The sequence below is a fragment of the Hesperophylax consimilis genome, chromosome 5 (assembly GCF_061612785.1).
Source record: "Hesperophylax consimilis isolate HC1 chromosome 5, BYU_Hcon_1.0, whole genome shotgun sequence".
NCBI lineage: Eukaryota > Metazoa > Arthropoda > Insecta > Trichoptera > Limnephilidae > Hesperophylax > Hesperophylax consimilis.
In genome coordinates, this window is record NC_142840.1 from 23,466,063 (window position 1) to 23,488,202 (window position 22,140).

The 22,140-nt window shown below is 32.9% G+C and overlaps 1 protein-coding gene across 5 annotated transcripts in view; it reads right to left on the reverse strand.

The window, feature by feature from the left end:
* Nucleotides 1–22,140, reverse strand: part of OtopLa (proton channel otopetrin-like a) — a 106,783-nt gene that overhangs the window by 51,798 nt on the left and 32,845 nt on the right. The gene's annotated exons all lie outside the window — the stretch shown is intronic.

A 22,140-nucleotide genomic window follows, 5' to 3' on the forward strand; every position in this document is an offset into this window, starting at 1 on the left:
AATATTGATGAAAATCTACACCAATTCCGTTACAACACTATTTTAAGGATTCGTGTCATTGTTTTGCCTGGAATGTTCCAGTTTCATATTTCATTACCATTAACGTATTTATAGAATGTACAGTACAACTACTGCAGTCATAACAGTGATAAAATGAACCGGACCTTAGAGAAATTTTATTGGTCATTCAACGCCTGGGGTAATAACAATTTACTTTACTATCAAATGAAACAAGCTGGGAACTTCCAACAGACGAATTTAAATGTATTGTGTTTGCAAAATCAGCCACCAACCAGGTATTAGAGCTATAACTAAGTAATATAACGGAAACAATGGAAAACATTATGGAAATTCCTCAAGGGCCATTATTGGGCACAATTTTATTTATAATTTACATAAATTATATAAAAACACCCTTTATAATATACACACAAAGTATGCACAGTTTCATGAGTAATAATAACATAGACCTAAATTCCAAAGACTTCGATAATTCGAAAAGGCTTTTTCAAAGTCGGCTGATATTGTAATGTTATAAGACCTGTTTTATATAGCTTCGTAATCTTTAATCCTCACAAGGACTTCGAGTCATTTTAAAAGGAATTACACTACGCCCTTCATGTCGTCAGAGTAACTTGACACTGATCTTACGAACTGCACCCAACGTCAAGTATCGAGTTGTGATGTTGTCATCACGGTTTATTGAAATACACTGTTGCATGGTCTATAAAAAGAAGTTATTATATATGTTATGAATAGATAACTTATTTAGATAATAATAATTTTAAAAATACCAAATGGTCCATTTTCTGTTTGCAAGAAATCTCTACTTGACAACCGAGAAATTGCTGAGTCAAAACCCGGCGTGGACAGTATATTTTATTACAATAAATTAAAAAATTAGAATTACCTAATAAAAGGTGAAAGTATTAAACACTAAGGTAATCTGCCAGGTCCTGTGAACATTTTTACGTAGGTTCTCTTCCTTGAGGTGATTTTTAATAAAAACGGCGTCATACAATTAACCCAAATGTTTTATTATTACGTTCCAGAGTAGAAGACACTCATTAAGAAGAAGTATTGCTTTGACGAGAGAACTTACTTACTACTTCCTCCAATCTCGCAACATTATTGAAAGAGGGTTGTTATATCACCACCGGCTCCCGAAAGTAGCAACTCACTATGGTATTAAGAGGAAGCTACAAGCCAAAAATGTGTATATTCTTGGTATGCCTTATATTGTAGGTAATAGGCATTACAATTGCTTGACAAACGGAGTCTAGAAACTTTCCATTTCAAGCACAAAACTGGTTTTTATTTATTTTGTAAACAATTTTATAAGAAAGAAAAAAGTTAATCAAGTGAAACTGTCACAGTTAATCTTAGCTATAATACTGTTTTTTTAAGTTGTTTCCTTTACGCGTTCATACATTTCTAATGAAAAAAATGTTTTTTTTAGTAGTTTACATTTATATTTTTTATTGAGTAATTTATTATTTTATTTGTATTCTACTCAAGTGAAACGATAGGAAAACCTTCAATTTATTTAAAGCATATTTTTAGGTATTCATAATGTACACCAATTCGTTATGAAGATTAATCAAAATAGTGATTTAGCATTAAGCTTCGCCTTAAAATAGAATCTACGAACTAAAACTCGAAAACGCTAATCACGAAATTCATTAGTTATGGTTTACAAGCTTTCGTTTTTTGTTCATAAACATAACTTGAATATTTGGAACAGACAATGGTGAATTAATTTAAATACTATCTGCTGATTCCAATCAAGTTATTGAAGAAAATTTTGAGAAATTTTCATTAATTTATTATCTCCTTTTCATAAGTGGCAAGATCACATAAGTCCGGAACTTATAAACATTTCAAAAGTTGTTAAAACAGGAAACAGCCTATTGCATTGTGTTGCAATTTTACACAAATCAAGTAAAATGCTGCGTGGGAAGAACAAAAATACGACAATGTGTTTATAATTATACCTTATTATGTAACTTTACTGACTTGGTAGCGATTTGAAACACGATAGTAAAATAGGATTTGTTGGTCGAATAAAATAATATTTATATTTTCAAGGCTACTTTTGTAGGAATGTACTTCAAGATAAAATCGAATGAAAACGTATTCTGTTTTTTTTTTCTGAGAAATATTTTCACGCCATGTATAAATAAAAGCAAACCGTTTTAGTGAGAAATTGGTAAAGAGGATTAAAAATTCGTAAATAAATAAGAAATGTTTCAGAAACTTAGAAATATTGAAGAAGGGGAAAGGTCCATTGAATTAGCGTTCATCGCACCAGATACCGCAACATCGCGATCGCATCAACAGTTAACACACTTCGCCACTGGTGTGGTTTATTTCACGGGTTCTGGATCGCTTAGCATGGGTTGCTTCAAAGAATTTGAACAATTCATCGAATTTCAACGTTCATTTGCGAGTTCAGTGAATGTCCTTTTCAAGTTCTGTTATTATTTTATTTATTTATTGGACAATTTGTATATCGCCGCTTTTGTGAGATATCACCTCAGGGGCGCTTTACAGTTGATGCAGGTATTACAAAAAATATAAATACTACAAAAATAAAGTGAAGTTAAGTTAAGTAAAATGAAGTACAGGAACAGGTGACACGAAGATGGAGACTCTGCAGCAAGAATCCTAGGTGTTGAGGAAACTGGTCCAGCTGCTGCAGCGAAAGAGTCCACCAACAGTGCCAGCACGAGGTTCGTCATCCGTCAGGTTGCTGCATCCGGCAGCGCTGACACAATATTCTCTCACGGATACCAGACCTTGGCAGTACCGCTGTGACGTTCGACTGTGTCTATGTATCTACTACTATGTGTCTGCTGCTAATAAAGCGCTGACACCTCACATAGACCAATATAAGTCATTTACTTGTCAGAACTGAAATGATAATAGAACTTGAAAAGAACTTTCACAGAACTTAAAAATTATCTTTGAATATTGAAGAATTGTTCAAATTCTCTGAAACAACCCGTCCCTACAGTGGATAGTAAAGTTTTAATACCATTAACTTGTTTCATTGAATTTAATAAATAATCGAATGATGGTCTGACTCCCTCGGTTGCATCCAAAGGACCAGATTGATTCGAATTTTACATAGAGGTATTCTCAATGGATTTTATAACTTAATCGTTGTAGTGTGTGCATGCACACAACTATATAAAAATGGTAATGTGTGTGTGATTAATGGGTAGTCATAAAACTTGCCATTACTTTCAGCGTCTGCAGCTATTTCTACAAATTGATTGCGAGCATGTTCTGAGATACAACATTCTTGGAATTTATTATGAAAAATTCAAATATTGGTATTATGGATCATTAGATAGGTGATGTGTCACAATTATTATTTACAAATACCTTATGTTAATAATCTTACTGAATGTCAATACGCAGGGATTGAAGACAGATGGTATTGTTTTGGCTTTGCAACAAAATTTAAAAATAGATGATTGCAAGGTACAAGCAGGAAGCCATTAATGAAACGTGAAAGGTTGTTTAGCATATAGAAGAAATGTAAGAAAAAAAAACCGAACTACAAAGAGAGAGGCTTAGATTATTGTTACTTGCCAATTCACCTGTTGACCTTGTAACAGATTGAGAGCAGACATTTACATACTAATAATATGTGCTCAGGCGTCTATTATTTTATTAATCGTAAAGGTGTTTCTACAAAACATTATAAAAATAGGTATTAAAAAATGTGGCCGGATTTATAATCTCAAGAATATTGTTGTTAAGTAGCAAAATCAATAAAAATGCGTAGTCACACCTTTTTGATCCATCGTGTTCTAACAACGTAAAAAATAAGTTGAGACTTTATGTTTTCAAAAAGAAATAAAATAATTTTCAGTTTGGTAACGAGAGCTTTATTATGCAATCGGAAATGATTTATGACGTCGCGCACAAAGGGTAACAGAATAAAACAAGTTTTTAGGATACCGTAACACGCATGTTTACAATAAGTCTAGGTCAAACTATAGGGGGGAGTCACTGAAGTTTGAAGAGGAAGATATAACAAAACTTCAGAAAGGACTCGAAGAAACTTGTTATTTCAGGACCGAATAAAGCCGATTAAATCACTGTTGAGTATCTTTTGTGTGGTTGAAATAAAAACATTTTTTCTGTTTAGCCTTTAAAATTTAAAGAATTCGAAAAAGTTTTTGTTATCATCATCATTCATTCAATTCAATTCAAACATAATAATTTCATTTTTTTATTTAATTAAAAACAAATTTAATCATATAATATTAAGTTCTAAAAGTATTTTTTGGTTTTTGGTATTGTTACAGCTGTTTCGGCTTTCAAGGCCATTTTCAAACTGTGGTTTTAGCCACGTTTAGACGACTTATTAAAATGATTCTATTTTACCCCCTCCCAATTTAAAATGATTTACTACCGGTTAAACCGATTTACTGATAAATACTGATAAAACTACTGATAAAATTGGGAAGGGGTAAAATAGAATCATAATAATAAATATTATGTTTCTTTTTTACCACGAGATCTAAGTGAGAGTCAGTAATAGCTTGCTATTTTAATATTGTTTCTCCGCATTTCGCAGGTGAATTGAACCATTAACTAAACAGTAAAAAGTTTATTCGTATCATGTGTTTTTAACTGTCTAGATATAGTGTACTTCACTACCTAGACCTTCACTTCTACCGAACAAATCGGCACATTTTACACTAATCGATAAGCCTACATATTATATGTATCCGCGTTATTATGCGTTATTTGCAAGTGTGCAAGTACCAGCAAATTATTCCAGTTGCCAAGTATATTATATATTGTGGTGGGTATTGCATAAGACGAGGGGTTCGCCGGCCTTTGCTTTATAATTATAATAGGCCCGGGCATTGATTCTGAAACACAATGGGTCCACCATTGTTCGGGGATTGATTGCAGTATATTCTACGCCCCATATAACTGCTGACTGCTGTGATGTGAGGGCACTACGCTCCTCTCCAAAATACGAGTGTACTCTGCGCAGTCCATTCTCGCGCTGTGCTTTTATCAATAACCGATTCCAAAACGATTCCTTTATTAGATTTCTCGAGTGCCGAAAGCTCTCCACAGAACACTCGTAGGCAAGCGTAACGTCAATAATTAGCGCGTATCAAGATTGTTAATCGAACTATAATTATAATTTAATTTAATAACAATATTTCATATAATCTACTGACTCGAATGTGTCGTCTGTATAATACTATTAGATGTGACTATCTATACAACAGTCTCGCATATTTTAAAAAGCAAATTGAAAATCTACTAACATAACAAGTCATGGAGAATAACTATATTTCAAAGGGAATGTGAGTAGTTGTTATTTTATTTATTATCTCTCCTTATATATATTTTTTGAGTTTGTTTCTTATTATTCATAATTATTGCTGGCATCACACATAGTGGAAAACAAATCGTAAACTGTGCACATTTTAAGTGCATTACTAATATTTACGCTATTTGCAATGTTAATCTTATAACGCCTCCATGAGAATGATCTGAAAATGTTCCAAAAAACTGTAAATAAATTAATAACTATTTAGAAATATCATATTTAGTAAATAATTTTATTGGTGTATGGAGCTTTCCTATAAAAACGAGTGCTTTGAAAAATAATGTATCTTTATGTAATTATTATTGTATATTACTGAAGTTATTTTAAATAATTAAATTAAACGTAGTTATATAATTCCTAGAGAAAGGTCGTACATGACGTCATCGTTCTAGTCTCTTCTTTGTTTCATAGAAGACGTAGGAGAAAATATTGTGTCATTGAAGAACTGTTATGGAACTAAGTTACCTACCTAACTAATATTGGCGCAATCGGTATGAATCTTTAGGGAATATTTTGGATTTCGTTACCCTCTCGACACACCGGATTAAACAAAAACTTATATATTTTTATCTATTTAAAATACTTAATAGTCTAAGAAAGAAATGAAATCGATATGCGTCAGTTTAATGCATGCCACCACGGAGTAAGTAATAGTTTATACATCGTTCGCTTTTCAGCTCCGAAAGCTGCTCTAAAGGCTTGTTTTAAATCTGTCACGTATCACGTAATACTAAGATCACGTTATCAGTAAAAATGTATTAAACGTCCGACTGAAGCGTGGCAACATATTCATGGGAATAATTAATGATATTAAAAAAAAGTTTTATAACGTGGAATTACAAAGTGTGCTTATTTACAAGTAGCTACGTAAGATTACCTTTCACAAAATAAATCCCATAATATATAATATATATTATAAAAACTGATGGTTTTTATTGTATCCACGTGCGAATAAATAAAACACTCATTTTCATGTTTAGCCCGTATTACCTTTTTTTATTCATCACTACAAGCACCCGCTAAACTGCCAAAGCAGTTTGTCGACAGATCAATTTAACAATATTAATTATAAGACTAAAGCACACGTATAACGAGAAGCCACAATATAGAAAATAGATAAAGAAGAATAACATTTCAAGTGAACATAAAACAAAGGCATTAGATACATAGACAGATAGTTATAACACATTCAACATACTCATAGGCATATTTATACCATTACATGTATAAAATTAATGAATGTATTTATAAATAATATCAATATACAAAATCTTTATCTCATATAATATATATAACCATTTTTTGAGCTTTTTTTAGTTCAGTGGTGCAGGTTTTTTTGACTCTTCCGCGTCTTTTTAACAATTTTGTTTTTCATTTTGACAGTTTTTTCCACAAGTCCGAACTTTTCAAAGGCCCCGAAATCTGTTAATATGTCCCTACCTACTCGTACTAATAATAATAGTTGTTTTTTATATGGACTGCGCATGAATCAATAGACTAATGTTTGTGTAGTAATTTTAAATATTGTTTGACATATTTCTAGCTGTAACTAAAACGTGCATTTTTAGCATGCAAACCGTAAGAATTTAGTTAATTTGTCGAAAAACGCTACCACCTGAACGATCAATAAAGATGTTTGATGTTTAAACTGTCGGATATGTATGCAAGTAGGTATGTACAGGTAGATAATGTCCAGTAAGATTAACAATAGCTCTGCATTCAAAGAGTGAAATCGATCAACATGTCTTTAAGTATGTAGTGCTGGTATGTACGTAAAGCAATAAGCCCTGAAAGCTCTGATCTGTTTGTCCGACTCAGCAAAAGCTCGGCGCGTATAGTTTACTTTCTGTCTGCAATGTTCATTTAACTTTACTGTCGGTGTTTTATTGGCATTCGTGTCTAGTGCTATTCTCGAAGGAAATTGTTTCTTCTGCCGATAATAGCTACACGTAACTTGATACGGAAGGTTAGATATCTTAAACTGAAATATGACACTTCAACTAACACTGTTTTATTTATCATGTAGGTACAATCGAGCAAAGCAAGTACCATTTTGAAAGACTGATTAAAATTTTTCATGAATTGCGTAAAAATTATTTATTGAAATTTTTATCTAAATAAGAGCAGGCAGAATGGATGGAATAGCTCATAAGTCTGTCGACACATGACACACTCTCCTTGAATCATTCACAATCACTTCTGTTATTCTGATTATTGAAATGACCCGACACAAAGTTGATACTTGATTGACTTGATCGTGTCATATATTCCATCATTCGCATAACATGTTCTTATGACACTCGTTTCTACATGTCCAAATTCTATTCTCTATTATAACTGTATTCATCACATATACATCTCTATTCCATTTAACTTACTACCGTCCTTCATCTGTCAGTTCCGAAGGAAAGATTCTCTAGTAAGTTATACGCTTTAACAATCTAGTACTTTATCGAATAATAATCTGGTCACATCACGGATTGTAAATAAAATCGACCTAGAATTAATCTAGAAATAGACAGTGTTTGTAAGCATCTAAAATACAGTGATGAACACAACTGACCTCTTTACGAACCGTTTTGAAGTGGCGCTTTAAAATTTTAAGAGGCACATTAAATGTCATTTTAAGCGGAGTTTCTCAGCTTAGAGCATCGCTTTTATCTCGACAGTATTTCTCATTATCGGCTTTTACAGGACGCCCGATGGGGGGTTGGTTGGTCCACAGATTCCAGACAAATTAGTACGCTGCGATTCAATTTCACTGGCAATTTAATTCAGTTAGTGGACGATGGGTGGATTTCGATATCCGAATTTTGGATGAAATTGACTTTGCTATACGTTTTTGCAAACAAAAAGTTAATTCGGTCCGTTACATCGAGAGCTCTTGACGGAAAATTTGATACGATACATGAGATTATGATCAATAAAGATTGTATTATGTTATGGATTCTTTTATGTTTGACATTACTTTGAAAACTAAAGAACAGAAATAGCGGACAAAAAAGGAACACAAAACGCACAAAAAGGTACAGTAGCAATAAGACCAGTTCTTCTAGTAGGTTCCATGCTAATTGAACACACTTTTAAAAAGTTATATAAAGTCATTAAAAACGATGAAAAAAAATTTTTTTTAACCTAACATAACCTAATCAACTTAATCTTTTACATTTGCTTTATTTTATAATTTCAAGAAGAAATTTTACTTTAATAATTTTCCACTTGTATGAATGAATTAACAGGTTTCCTGAAAAACTTTTAGTAAATTACTTATTTATTTATTTATTTGTACACGCCCAATTAGGGCTTTTTAAACTTAAAAACTTTATTAACCCAGTTAATAAAGTTTTTGTTTCATCACTTTCCATGACTTTATATAACTTTTTAAAGATGTGATGAATTATCATTTTGATGATTTATCCGGTGGTGACCGGAAGGGTGCTTCTAGTAAATGTCTCTTTTGCACTTATCATAATTTTACCTAAGACCACAAATACTTGTTATTTAAGAAGGACGATAACTTCAAGCGTTTTTTTTTTGTATTTATTTTTAATAATATGTTTACATGGTACATAATTCATTTTACATCTTGGGTCTTTTTACTACTCTTCCATTGAAAGCATTTGCTTGTGTATGGAAGGGGAGTGTACATAAATGTTGTTGTTAGTTAGTACTTAAATAATTCATTGTACATAAATGTATGTTTGCTGTAGTATTTTTTTGATAGTAGTGAAGGATAATATATTAATTTATTAAATTTAAAAAAAGTTTTAAACCCTTTATTAAAATAATCCAAATTTACTGGACATTGTTTAGTACAAGCAGGCCAAAATTGAAATAAGCTATCGAAATAGAAATAAGTAACTAACTTAAATAATGGGTTCCAAATGTGTACTAGAATGCGGTCGAGTGTCATCCTTTATATTAGAATTTCTTCGATACACGACTACTCTGACGCCAGCATACTGAAGAACGTACGAGTAGGTTTGTATTTCTGTTAGATGTAGGTACTGTCTAGTCCTACGATAAAGGAACTCCACACTATTGTGACTTAGAACGTGGCAGTGACTTTGTCACTGAAAAATAAGTATTTTATTAAAATTAATTTAAGTGCGATTCTTTGACAGAAGAAACCCTATTAACAAATAAATTAATGCAACATTTATTAGCAAGTCAGGACCTAAATAATATACCACCATAAATGAATACAATGCGTAATGTTCCCTTCATAAAAGCTTTGAAGTTTATCAAGTTATTGATAAACTTCAAAGTTTATCAATAACTAATAAACACTCTCTATGGGACCACTAATAAATCAATTTTATGCCTACATAATTTCACTAATACATTATTTGACATAAAACAATATTTAAATGATTCTTAAGATATATTGAAACTAAAAAAAATCTCTTTTCATTCATTTCCACTTTAGTCCAGTTTGAAGATGGTCGTGATAGGCTGAAACCGATAACGGTTAGAAATAAAAAGTTAATTTTTTTTGCAATATATCATTATAGTGGAATTCCTCCACCAATTGTCAGAATCAAAAATTAAATTCGCTGATGTTTTCTTATATGTAAATTAGTAAGTACTTTTTCGTGGAACACTTCCATTTGTATACGCTTGAATATATTGAAAAATAAACATGGAAAAAAGAGATTTCCACTAACCTAGTTTTGAAACTCCGAATTTCTAACACTTCAACCCACGAACCTTGAGCAGAGAGCCATTCAAACAAATTGATTTATGATTGTTAAAAATACCTATGATGATTGCGAACGATAGGACAAAGCACTAAATAAATATTCAAAGAGTCTTGAAGACAACATCGTCAAAAAAACAAGAATCGCTAAAAAATATCAGATTTATGGCAAGTGTTTACAGTTTCTTTGAAGTAAATTTATGAGATGTTGATTCAAACCAACTGAATAAATTGGAATTGATTCCAATTAAAATGAAACTTACAAACTTTGGTAGACATTATGATTTCTTAAAACTCAATTCACTTCGTGCTAAATCATTAATCATCATGATATAAGAGTTACTATGTCAAAAAGATCTGAAAAGTTTAAAAGTTTTAATGACCTAAACTTAGGTACCTATGACAGAGCTAATTTTGTTGTATAAAATTTGACTTTACCATCGAATTAAAAACACTTATGTAGTCATTACGGTTGATTAATTTGACGTTACAGTCTAAAATTACCATGCCCACGTAACCCTATATTTAAGTTCTTATCGAGGATATTACAAAATGAAAAGTACCTTAATAATTTAATAGATTTTAATAGGTGTGCTTATAAATTATGACGTAACATGAAAATGTAAAAAAAGATAGATTAAGCTTAATAAAAACATACACCTCTAATTTATAAAACTAACCACCACACAATTTTGCCATAGTGGTATGCAGAGAGCATGGAACGCCAAAACGACTCTTTTTTGGTAGGCAAAGTCTCGTACACTAACTTGCTGGATTTCTTCTTTCATCTACTTACGTACTATATATTATTTTCCAAACATGTTCTGCTTGTACATGTCAAAAGATTCCCTAGCTTAGTCGCGTTAATTACGCCATCATCGGCCCTACATTCTTTTGCATCTTGAATCTTTGCACTTAGTGTGCTGAAGCAAAATTTTCGCCGCGCGTCATCTGATTCTATTTTCGTCATTACTTGATTTCTGCAAAATAATGTTTTGGTAAATTGTTCTGTCCTACCAGATAATGTGTTAACAATATATTTTTTAAAAATATGTATAATATACCATAAACATACTATGTAGTTTTCCCAGAATAGCGAGCTGTATTCAGATAAATGATTTTTAAACTTATCCTTAAGGATCCGTTGGCGTTCAAGAGGTTAATACGGACATATTTAGTTCTTAATAACAGTTCTTCTAGTAAATGTCTCTTTTGCACTTATCATAATTTTACCTTCCTTTGCCTCACTACCTACCTTATCTACCTACTTACCTACATCAGAGTTGGTATCAGAATTCCTTCGAGGACTGCCAACTTCGCTTCATTAGACATATATGTTTATATCTAATGACATATTTATATTAAAAGCTAGTGTAAAAAGAACGATAAACAAAATATTGATTAATCTAATGGATTACACTGTGACTTGAAAACTTCTTAATTTTTTAATAACTCTATTTTGTGTAGAATGCAAGATGATGGACAAACCTTGATAGCAGGTAAGGCAGAATTATTTACCCAACAAAGTCATGTAGGCAAAAAGTGTGCTAGAAATAATGAACATGAATTACTTCTTGGCATCAAGGATAAATGGAGAACGGATAACATTAACTACCTATTTCAATAACAAGATGAATAAATACTAATTTAATATTCGTTTAGTGAATAGCGATGGCACTCACGGTTAATGTTTCTATGATTTAATTGCATCGTCACTAATGGACTTAACGCGTTTTACGGACATAAAACGTTTGCTACCGTGCCCTTTGTGAACTGGCGCATCTAATGCCAATACATCGCCTCAACAATCCGACATGCGACAGTGTGACGAGGTGTGTTCACAGCTGATTACCTTCATCAATATTTTAAAGATTGTCGTCATCAACATATGTTTTAGGACGGTATTGTCAAAGTCATCAAATTTATATAAAAAAAAGATGAAGAATCGATATATATATATTATGTTTACGAACGTTTTAAATTAAAGTTTTTTTTTGTACATGATGTTGTATAAATATTTTTATAATAATAAGCTGACTTTTTTCTTTTAAGGCGATGCACCACGTCGTGTAACTTTTGGAGGTCCGCTAACAATAACACTCCTTATGTAGATGACGATAAGGTTTAAATTCCTATTTAACGCCAGTCGCTTGTTTTGATTTATGCGAAAAAAAAACATCGCCAAAATGTGTGTTTTTTTTTTAAATTTTACTATGCGAATTTCAGTCACATATAGTATTGAAATGATTCACATTATAATTGTCTGTGGAACTTAATTTTCCACATTTTTCAACAAAACCATAACATGGGTAAGAACCCATGTTATGGTTTTGTTGAAAAGTGATTAAGAAAGTAGGAGATTGTGAACTTAAAAGCAGTTTTATACGGGATTACGAAAATAATCTAATTAAATCATCTAAACATTATAAGCGATCAAATTTTCAAACCAAAAACACATGATTTTGCATAGTGTATATTATATATATATTATATATATAGTGTATATTATATATATTATATATACATCTTCGTAGTGCTTCGCCTTAATGTTGTTTTCTGTAGGCATAATGCAAACCAAATTTTTTTAAATATTTTCCTCTCTTTCTTGTACCTAATTTTATCATTATTATGTTAAACTATTATTATTTTAAGTTAATTTTAATGCACTAATGTAATTTATGAAGACTTGTTTTATGTAAATTTTTTATGTATTTCTTTTAAACGCGTCCTTTTGGAAGATTACAAAGAAGCTATCAGCGTTATGACTTTGTATCACAAATACACCGTACCGGCTTTTACCCGCGGCTTCGGTCGCATGGTATTAGGGAGAAATCACCGTATAAAGAATTTTCTCAAGGGAATGAAATGTTTTTCCGGGATGAAAAATAGCCAATGTCACATGCCAGACCTCCAACTATCCCTTTGAAATAAAAATAATGTCGTTTAGTAGCTCCGTTGCGACGTGAAATAAGGACAAAACAAACAAACATACACACTTTACAATTATAATATTAGTTAGGACGCTCGAGAGATTTAATTTCAATTCAAGTGTTGAAGAGCTCTCGTGAATGCTTATTTTATATTGTTACTAATTATTTACAACACCCAATAGCACTTTTAAAATGTGTACGCTGTTTGGAAACACAAACACTTAAGTTTGAAGCAATTAGCTATGCAAGTATGACCTCACAAGTGTCGCAGCTGAGCACAGGTTACTAGAATAAATTAGTCGTTATTTAAGAGTCGTCAAACAACGATTACCTACATACTACACTCCAAGACAGAAAATAATGCGAGAACGGTAAAAAAAGTTAATTTCACACCAAAGTCCAAAAGTGTATCCGATATGGAGGTAATCCGAATTTAGACTTAAACGCTCCTTTTTTAAACCGTTAGGTTTATTGTCAATAATAATAACATTAAAACACAGAAAAATACGTTAAGACTTAAGGTTGTAAATTATTCTGAATTACATCTACAAACTTCGTTGGTTCGCCCTAATCTAGAATATGCCTGCGTTATTTGGTCTCAATTCTATGGTGTTCACAATAATCATATTGAATCCGTAGAGCATCGCTTCTTAAGGGGAATTGCTTGGAGGTTAGAGCTGGAAAGAGGCGATTACTCATACGATGAACTTGAAGTAAAATTAAATCTTTCTTTATTCTAAGCCAAACATGAAGAACAACTGAAATAGTAACTACAACGTGTGTATTTTTGCTGATTTTAAATGTGTATCACTGTTCGGTATTGTGAATTTCACGTGAACTTTTGATGATTTGTTTACGGCAACGGCAAAGATAAATGACGGATGCTTTCATGTGATGTACGGTTATGTTCAAGGTGTTGTCATTTTCATGAATATAATGAACGTGTAACGCAAAATATTTTCAAATGGGTTCCGATGTAGTTTCCATATGGTGATCGGTAAGCAAAAAAAGAGTCGTGTAAAACGTCCATAAGATTGTGTTTATTTGTCTTCTGTTTTCCACAAGGCCTATTACACTAAACTTGATTTTCTCAGCAATTTAGTAGTTTGGCATATTTCCAGGTCTCGGGAGATGACACCACCGGCCGCAGCATCACAACTCGCAACATGTGGTTGGTCATTCGCGTATTTTTAGTAGCCAAGTGTAATGCATATTTAAATGTCTGCCGTAAGGAATGATGTCAGAATGAACAGTGAACAAGAATAAATTAATCGATCATGGTGATTAAATATTGATTTCCTATAATAGTTTGCTAACACGTAATATAAAATAAGAATAATTATAATTTTGTAAAAAAATGATCAAGTAATAGCTTATTGAATACTATTCTACGAGTATATTAGAGATGGATGTTCTTTATTTTTAAAGTTTTTAAAACGCAATCGAATCGAATTAGAATGTTAGTATAATAACTGTCCCGGAGGGAGTGAAAATGAAAATAAACAAGTATTTGCATTTTGGATAGTAAAACAAAACATTTATTACTATATACAAACAAATATATTATAAATCAGAAATTCATCATCATTTAGAATGGATATATTGCCAATTTTAATGAGAATAGAAGCATATATACCGCACAGAGTTTTGGTAGTCGGGCGGAAAGAGCCGACGAGGCTGGCCGAAAGAGCGTCGTACCATTCTGCTACGCTTGCTACGCAAGAGTCGGTTTTACCCCTAAGATGTTTCACATCAAAAACGTTCCAGTAAAGGTACCTATCTAGTCCAAGCTTTAATCTCATTCGACACCTACTTATTCTCTTGAATATTTACCTATTCTCCCCATCCCAAAAAATCGTCTTTGCTGGCTTTTTTAATCAATCTATCATCGCAGCTTATTTTATAACATCCTGACTAATAAACGTGTTTAAATTTTACACAAGTGAAGACTAATTTTTACTCAACCGGTAAACAAACTTTTAACATATTAATGGCTGATTATCAGTAACTTTTGTAAATTTTTATCACGTTATTATCACATTAGCAAGGCCATAAATTATATTGCTCAATATATATTTTTTAAATATGTCGAAATTCAAATCATTCGAATTTATATTCGCGTTCCTCACATCTCAAATTGCACTAGGGTCTATTGCTGCATGAATTCCATCTGTCTGGCGATCTTCATTTGTTTGACGGTAATGTTCAGAATTTGTCTCGCTTTCTCCTATATTTCGCACAGCAATGAGATTGATTTAGGACGTGTTGTTTCACAGAATTTGAACAATTCGTCAAATTTCGAAGAGTGATTCAAGTTATTTTATTATTTCAGTTCTGTGAAGCAACTGGCCATATATAAAAACAGAACTTATAAATTAACTATGAAACTTGATGAATTGTTCATTTTGGTGAAAAGCGAGTGAATTTTATCACCTCTGTTGCAAAAAGCTATTAATTATAAATAAAATAAACCGATTATATTAGGAGCGACATAAAAACATTTGTCAGATTGACATTGCATGATAAACTAAAAACCAATTTTCGGTACTTACGTCAGTTGTTTATCAGGAATGCTGACAAGTTTCGTATTGCAGTGGCGTATCACAATGGCTGGTAGCTAGGGCTACAGAAAGGGGACGCCGTGAAGGAAACAACTTACAATAATAGGAGTCATTATTGTGTCAATCAAAATGAACATATTTCTTAAGGGAATCCCCGGGACGCAGCGGAGCGACGAAACCGGTGGAATTCGCTTGAATTTCGTCATAAGATTCAAATAAGAAGTTGTATGTCAATTAACCCACTTTCTTGAAAAATATGAGAAAAATGGTATATTATTTAGACGTAAGAAAAATTCACATAATGCACGATGTAGACATAAATATAATGATGGTATGTATGTGATCAAAGGATTTAAGAAAAAAGCGAACACTTTAATCATATCAAATTGCGCTACAGCACAGTTAAGTTTGATTCAAAAGCACAATCTCGAAGTCAAACATGCGGAGATAAGAAGGTACCTACATTATACAGGGATAACTTGAGTAGATAAATACTCCAACCGGAAAATTCAAGTAAAAAAATTTCAACACTGTGGTTTTTTATTAAGATATATAAATGATCCATGCACTCAAAAATGTAAGAATCTAAAAGGAAGTAAGATGACAGGACTACAGGACGCCAAAGACCATCATGATCAGTGGAAACCTCTAAAAAAAGGCAGGCTGCGGAAGAGGCGGAAGAACTGGGTCCTAGAAGAGTTGTGAACAGGATAAGAAGATCCGGTAATGGAGAAAAATGGATAAAGACCGGAACCGGTGGAGAGAAATTGTAGAAGACACATCTCGTCCCGGGATGCATCGTGAACGCTAAGATGCTAATTGCCAATTAGACGATATTTTCTTCTTTCCTAATTGAAGAAGATAATAACACCGATTCTCAATGAAAGTATTTGCAAAAGAGGTAGAGACACGGAACATGAAAAGGCTACTGCCACTCGAAACCCAGATCCTCTAGATCAGAGATTCCTTAAAGGTGTTCCGCGGAACCTTAGGGTTCCATGGAAGGTTAACAGGGGTTCCAAGAGTTAGGGCGTGAGCGTTTTGGAGAAACCAGGCTATCAGACTCTGCTTCCATTTCTCTCGACCGATGGGAAACTAGCTTTTCAACTTACGACTACACCAAAAACAAGTTTAGAACTAGAGTAGATGCCGCTCCATCGGACATCAAACCTAATTTTAAGGCTATTAATACTTCATTGCATTAAATATTTAAAAAATAATTATGGTCTTTCTTTTCAAGTCAAACGTTACACATAAGCCAACAATTAGTTTAATAATAAGTTATCCACATAATAAATTTGGTTTGTATGTTTACAATTATTGCTAATTGAATTTTTTTATAGTTTACAAGAGTTGGGGTACCGCCAAAAGAAGGTCGATCATTTAGGGTTCCAAAGTTGAAAGTAATTGGGAACCGCTGCTCTCATTGACTAAATAAGACACATCAATGGCTGCTCTAGATAATAGTTACGACTGTTACCTTTTTATTATCTGCGACTCTTTCATATTTTAATTGAGATTCGTTGATATTAACTTCCTTGATGTTTCAATATTACAGTGATAGCTTCAATAAGTCAATCCTAATAAACTGAATATTCTAAAAATATGTACGCCTATAGTATAATTCAACCAACGTCTGTTTTCAAACATGATAGAAATCACCGAAAATACGAGAAATGCAGACATTATAATTGGTGGCCCTTCATTGCTAAACGATCGGTAGCAATCTACCTTTCATATTTATTTCCGGTATTCTGAGCGGCAGATCCGGCGACCGGTAGCGCGCGTATTTCCGGTAGGAGCCTCCAAATTCGAACACGAGTCCTATATTAATTCGGATTAATGGAGATTCCTCCTTTTGTGTACCAAAGCCAAATGAAGCAGAATACGAATGAATGGCGGCAGTGGTCAGGGACAGGTAAAAAAATCGTAATCAGATATAAATATAGCGAATAATGTTACGCGTATCGTAATATAAAAAAGTTCTGTACCCATTTTACGAGAGGGACTTCGCATAACTTACAGATTGAGGTTTACGCATTTATTAAATTCTATGATAAAAATAGTACAGGTTAGATATGTACAAGTTTTGCCAATTTATTAAAAAAAATAAAACTAACAAGAAAGACTACATAATTGATATTATAAAAACTTCGCCAAAGAAAGGCAATTTATGCATCTTCATTTAAGCAGTCCTAAATTCTCCAGTCTTTTAAAAGAAATATCAACTCTATTCTTGTCACTAATCTTCTAATAAATATAATATCAATAGTAATGGAGGGTAAAATAGCAAGTGTAAAATCAGTGTCCAGTTTTTTTGCTATATTGTCTGTCCTCTGCGTGCAAATTCGTAAACTTTTTAACAAACGTGTGTTTATCTGAAGTGACCAGCCAGGTAAGTATTTTTCTGTTATCTGTTTGTAAATAAAAAAAAGTATGTTTTTTCTGAATCTAATAAAATTAAACAGAGACTAGGAATTCGTAATACACTGTACACAGTGTACCGATGTACAGTGAAGTGACTTTTCACAAAAACGGCGCAGTTTTCCAATTATTATTATATCTTATATTGAATATAAAAAAAAGTTTAATATTATTTACCGATAACAACTGGACTATTTAAGGGGTACATAAAATAAATTACTTATTACTCCTTATGGTGTAAAAACACCAGAGAATTTTTCATTATTTACTACGGGGCTTTAAATACATTATAGAAAGAAAGTTTTTGCAAATGGCGTCTTATGTCATCACGACTTTGGCATTTGTTATGTGAAGTAATCAGGAACAGAATACACATTGACAAGCCATGGATCGCTATAATTCCTCAAGAACGTGGAATAATGATTGTTTTATAATATTTTTTTATTTACCATCAAACTACCCTAGGACATCGAGTGAGGACTTTTGGGACAAATATTTACATTCATATCTACGAAGTCGCGGGCTTTGAAAGATTTCATTGAAGACAGAAATTTGAATATGAAACACAAGCAGGCCGTCCATAGATTAGTTGGGCTGACGACCCAAAGTGAGATTCAGAAGCCGGATTCAGAGGACCGAGAACCACAAAGGATCTGCAAAACTGGATACATTTCAGGTAGACCCATGATAACGTACCAAACACATACGAACTCTTACATATATAGCCAAGCTTTTGACCAAATACAGAGCGGCTATTAACCAATACGGATGTGTCCATAAATAAGTCCACTGACCACTGTGCACATGAGGAACCGCACGGAAACGAATTCAACCAATTGTCATTCATTTGTCTCTTTTCATTACCCGAACAATCGCCCATAACCGAGCCTGAAATCGATACACACCTTCCTCCTCCTCCTTCCTCCTAGATTATAATAGTTAAATACTATATCTACTAGTAAAAATGTACGCACGCTGGGCACGTGTGATTCAAATTTGGTTCGTTGCATTGTGATGCAATGCGGTTTTGGTGTGTCTATTTTAATTAAATAATAATAATGGTTACTAGCTTTATCCAATAAGGACATGTTTGGACGCTTTGATGGTTCCATCACAGAGGTGATATGGTCGATCAAAGAATACGAACATATTTAGTAGGATGTTAGGAAAATTTTGGTTGTAGATTTGGCCATCAGGAAATACTTTATGGAAAACTCTTCAAATCCTCTCCAAATCACTGCTGAGATCCGTAGGAGCGAATAATATTATAGTAAACGTTTTAATATGAGACTATCAATCCTTCACATAGTTTCTTGTGACGACTACAAATAGACGTATTTAAAAGAAATAGGGTTTGGTTTACCATGCGAACTTTGGCGGGACAAAAATACAGTATCCAACACGGCCACCATCTTAAGCCGGAAACGGTACGTAAAAACAAATTTACAGATAGAAGAAATGGCAAACAATGGAAGTAAATTCAATCAATTACGGATAGAATTGCTTAGCCAGCTACGAAGAGAATATCCTAAAAGGATACATTACTTGTTCCCAATCCAAGAGCACTCAGCCAACAATAATTATATTTGCTGCAGATTACCCGCCATTTTGCACGTAATTTTTGATCGTGCTTCGAACGAGAATCCCCCAATTAATTCAATTTAGAACCTTCGCATTAGCCACGGACGTGATGGGAGTGACGGCTCTATCATCCGATATCTCAACTCATCACAGGTAACTGGGGACAGGTAAGTTGGCAGATGCCAGCGTAACATTAGCACTTTGAACGGAGAATTACTACTTTGAATGCTTCGTCGTCCGGCGAAGCGTGTAATTAAGATGGAGATTATCACTTAGCGACGCGCGACGTGGCGTGATTTGCATACGAAACTGGTTAATCTAGATGCATCATCACATATGAGATGCAGTTATTAAGTCAGTTGTCAGATGTGAAATTATATAAGACAGAAGTAAAGCAACTGTGATACACGAACCATTATAATCATTTATGACGAGTAGTTTTTTAAAAATATTAAATGACCTGCGAACATAGAGCTATACGATAGAGGCGCTATTGCGTACTAATATATCGTAGATCGAATTCTGTAGCTTTAGTTAAAGCATTACGAGAGTTGGAGATCAATTGGAGGTAAACAAAAAGGATCCTATTAATTATTGTTATTAAGTTTAATTTGTAGAACTCCATTTTAATTTTTTATTTTTTATATATTCAATAATATTGTTATTGGGTTTATAAAAACAGTTTATTTTTAAACAAGTTCTGCTGTGTAGCAAAACAGCTGTCACGCGTAATAATAATTATACAGCAGAACTTGTTTAAAAATAAACTGTTTTTATAAACCCAATAACAATATTTTTGAATAAAAAAAAAAAAAAAGGATCCTATTATTTCGCTTCGTGTCTCATCTAAATATAATACATCAATGGATAGGAATAGAGATTACTGATTCTGATTCCGATCACTGATTATTAAAATTATATGAATATGACATTTGTTTCAAAAACGTAGATACTAAATCGTAAGATTTGTAAGTAGGAACAAATAAGGAATTATAAAATTTGTCCTAAGAAAATTCTTAGGCCGGTAGATGCCTCAATATTGATTTTTACAATTTGACAGCTCGCAGTAGACCCCACTCATGCGAACTCTGGCGGATTAAAATGGTAGTATTCATCACGGCCACCATCTCGAACCGGAAACTCGTTACAAACAAATTTTAAAACAGATGAAATTCCAAACGGTCGAGTTAAAACAGGATTTCGCTACACTCAGTCAATTACTTACGTGAAAACTATAAATAATTAAGTAATATTTTTTAGTTATGTTTAGCATTTTATAATTATTATAGTTGACATCAGTTCTGAAGTGCAATGATGCTATTTCTGGAACCTGCAGTGTTTGCACGAAAAAATACGTTAGTTTAGTGTAGGTAAATCTATATGTCGAATTGCTCTTTGAGTATCTCTGATACAAGACATTATAACGATATTACCGAGAATGGACGAAGAAGAAGGCGTGAGTGTGGTTTTGTAATTTAAATTACATGTAATAAAGATAAAACAACTATTTGCAGTGATTTATCTACCTGTTTCTATGGCAGTCGTCCATTGCATGCATTGAGATCGATGCATACAAAACAGCACAATTTATTGAATTTATTAAGGAAATTTCAAGGTTTAATGAGTATGCCAACCATTAGTCTATTATTAGATTTGCAATTTGAAAAATTGATTATAATGGTCTTATTAAAATGTAGGAACGTGAGAAGTAGATTCAGAACCCGCAGATACTCGAATAATACCACACATTATATTTCTGAGTAATAAATCGCAAGTGCGTCCTGCAGCTGTATTTGGTAGTCACCTCTGGTATGGAGTTTCTAGACCTGAAAAAAACGGGTTAAAAAATAACAATTTATTTTAATTATTTTAAAAAAAAGAAAGACAAACATTCTCGGGTTACGAATAACCTGACAATATTTGAAAACCCCCTACTATTACTACAGTAAGCGGAAACAGTAAGTGTTGCTGGTGTAATGATGGAGGACTTAGCCAGCCGAGGAACTAAACACACTGAGCCTGGGTGAGACTGAAACGCGATGTCAACTCAGCCACCGACCGACTACGCTAGATAGATTTCCCTATCCAGATGGTACTTCGGTGCCAGGTGTTCTGACGAATTAACATGAATCCCAGGTTCACTCCTTCCTTTCCACAAAAAACCTCCTCAAAGCATCCCCAAAGACGACACAGGACTCGAGGGAAATCAGAAATATGGGCATAGTGAAAATATCTTCAAGTCCTACTTTACACGGAGTTTCCAGCTACTTACAGTGAAGTGAAATCAATTATTGTAATGATTGATTATTTATTTAAAAAACTGTTCTTTGAGGAAGGAATTTAAATATTTATTCAAAAAAACTTAATTCAATCAAAAATAATCAAAATAAAATAACAATTTTTTTCTCTTTTTAAGAATTTCAACCTTCGACTTCGGGAAAACCTCGAAAATGAAAAAAAAATGACACGCCCCCGATACGAGATATTCCAAGTACGTAGGTAGGTACTTATTATCTAAGCTAAAAAAAATAATTAAATGACGATATACTACCGCAGGTAGTGCACGTTCATAGT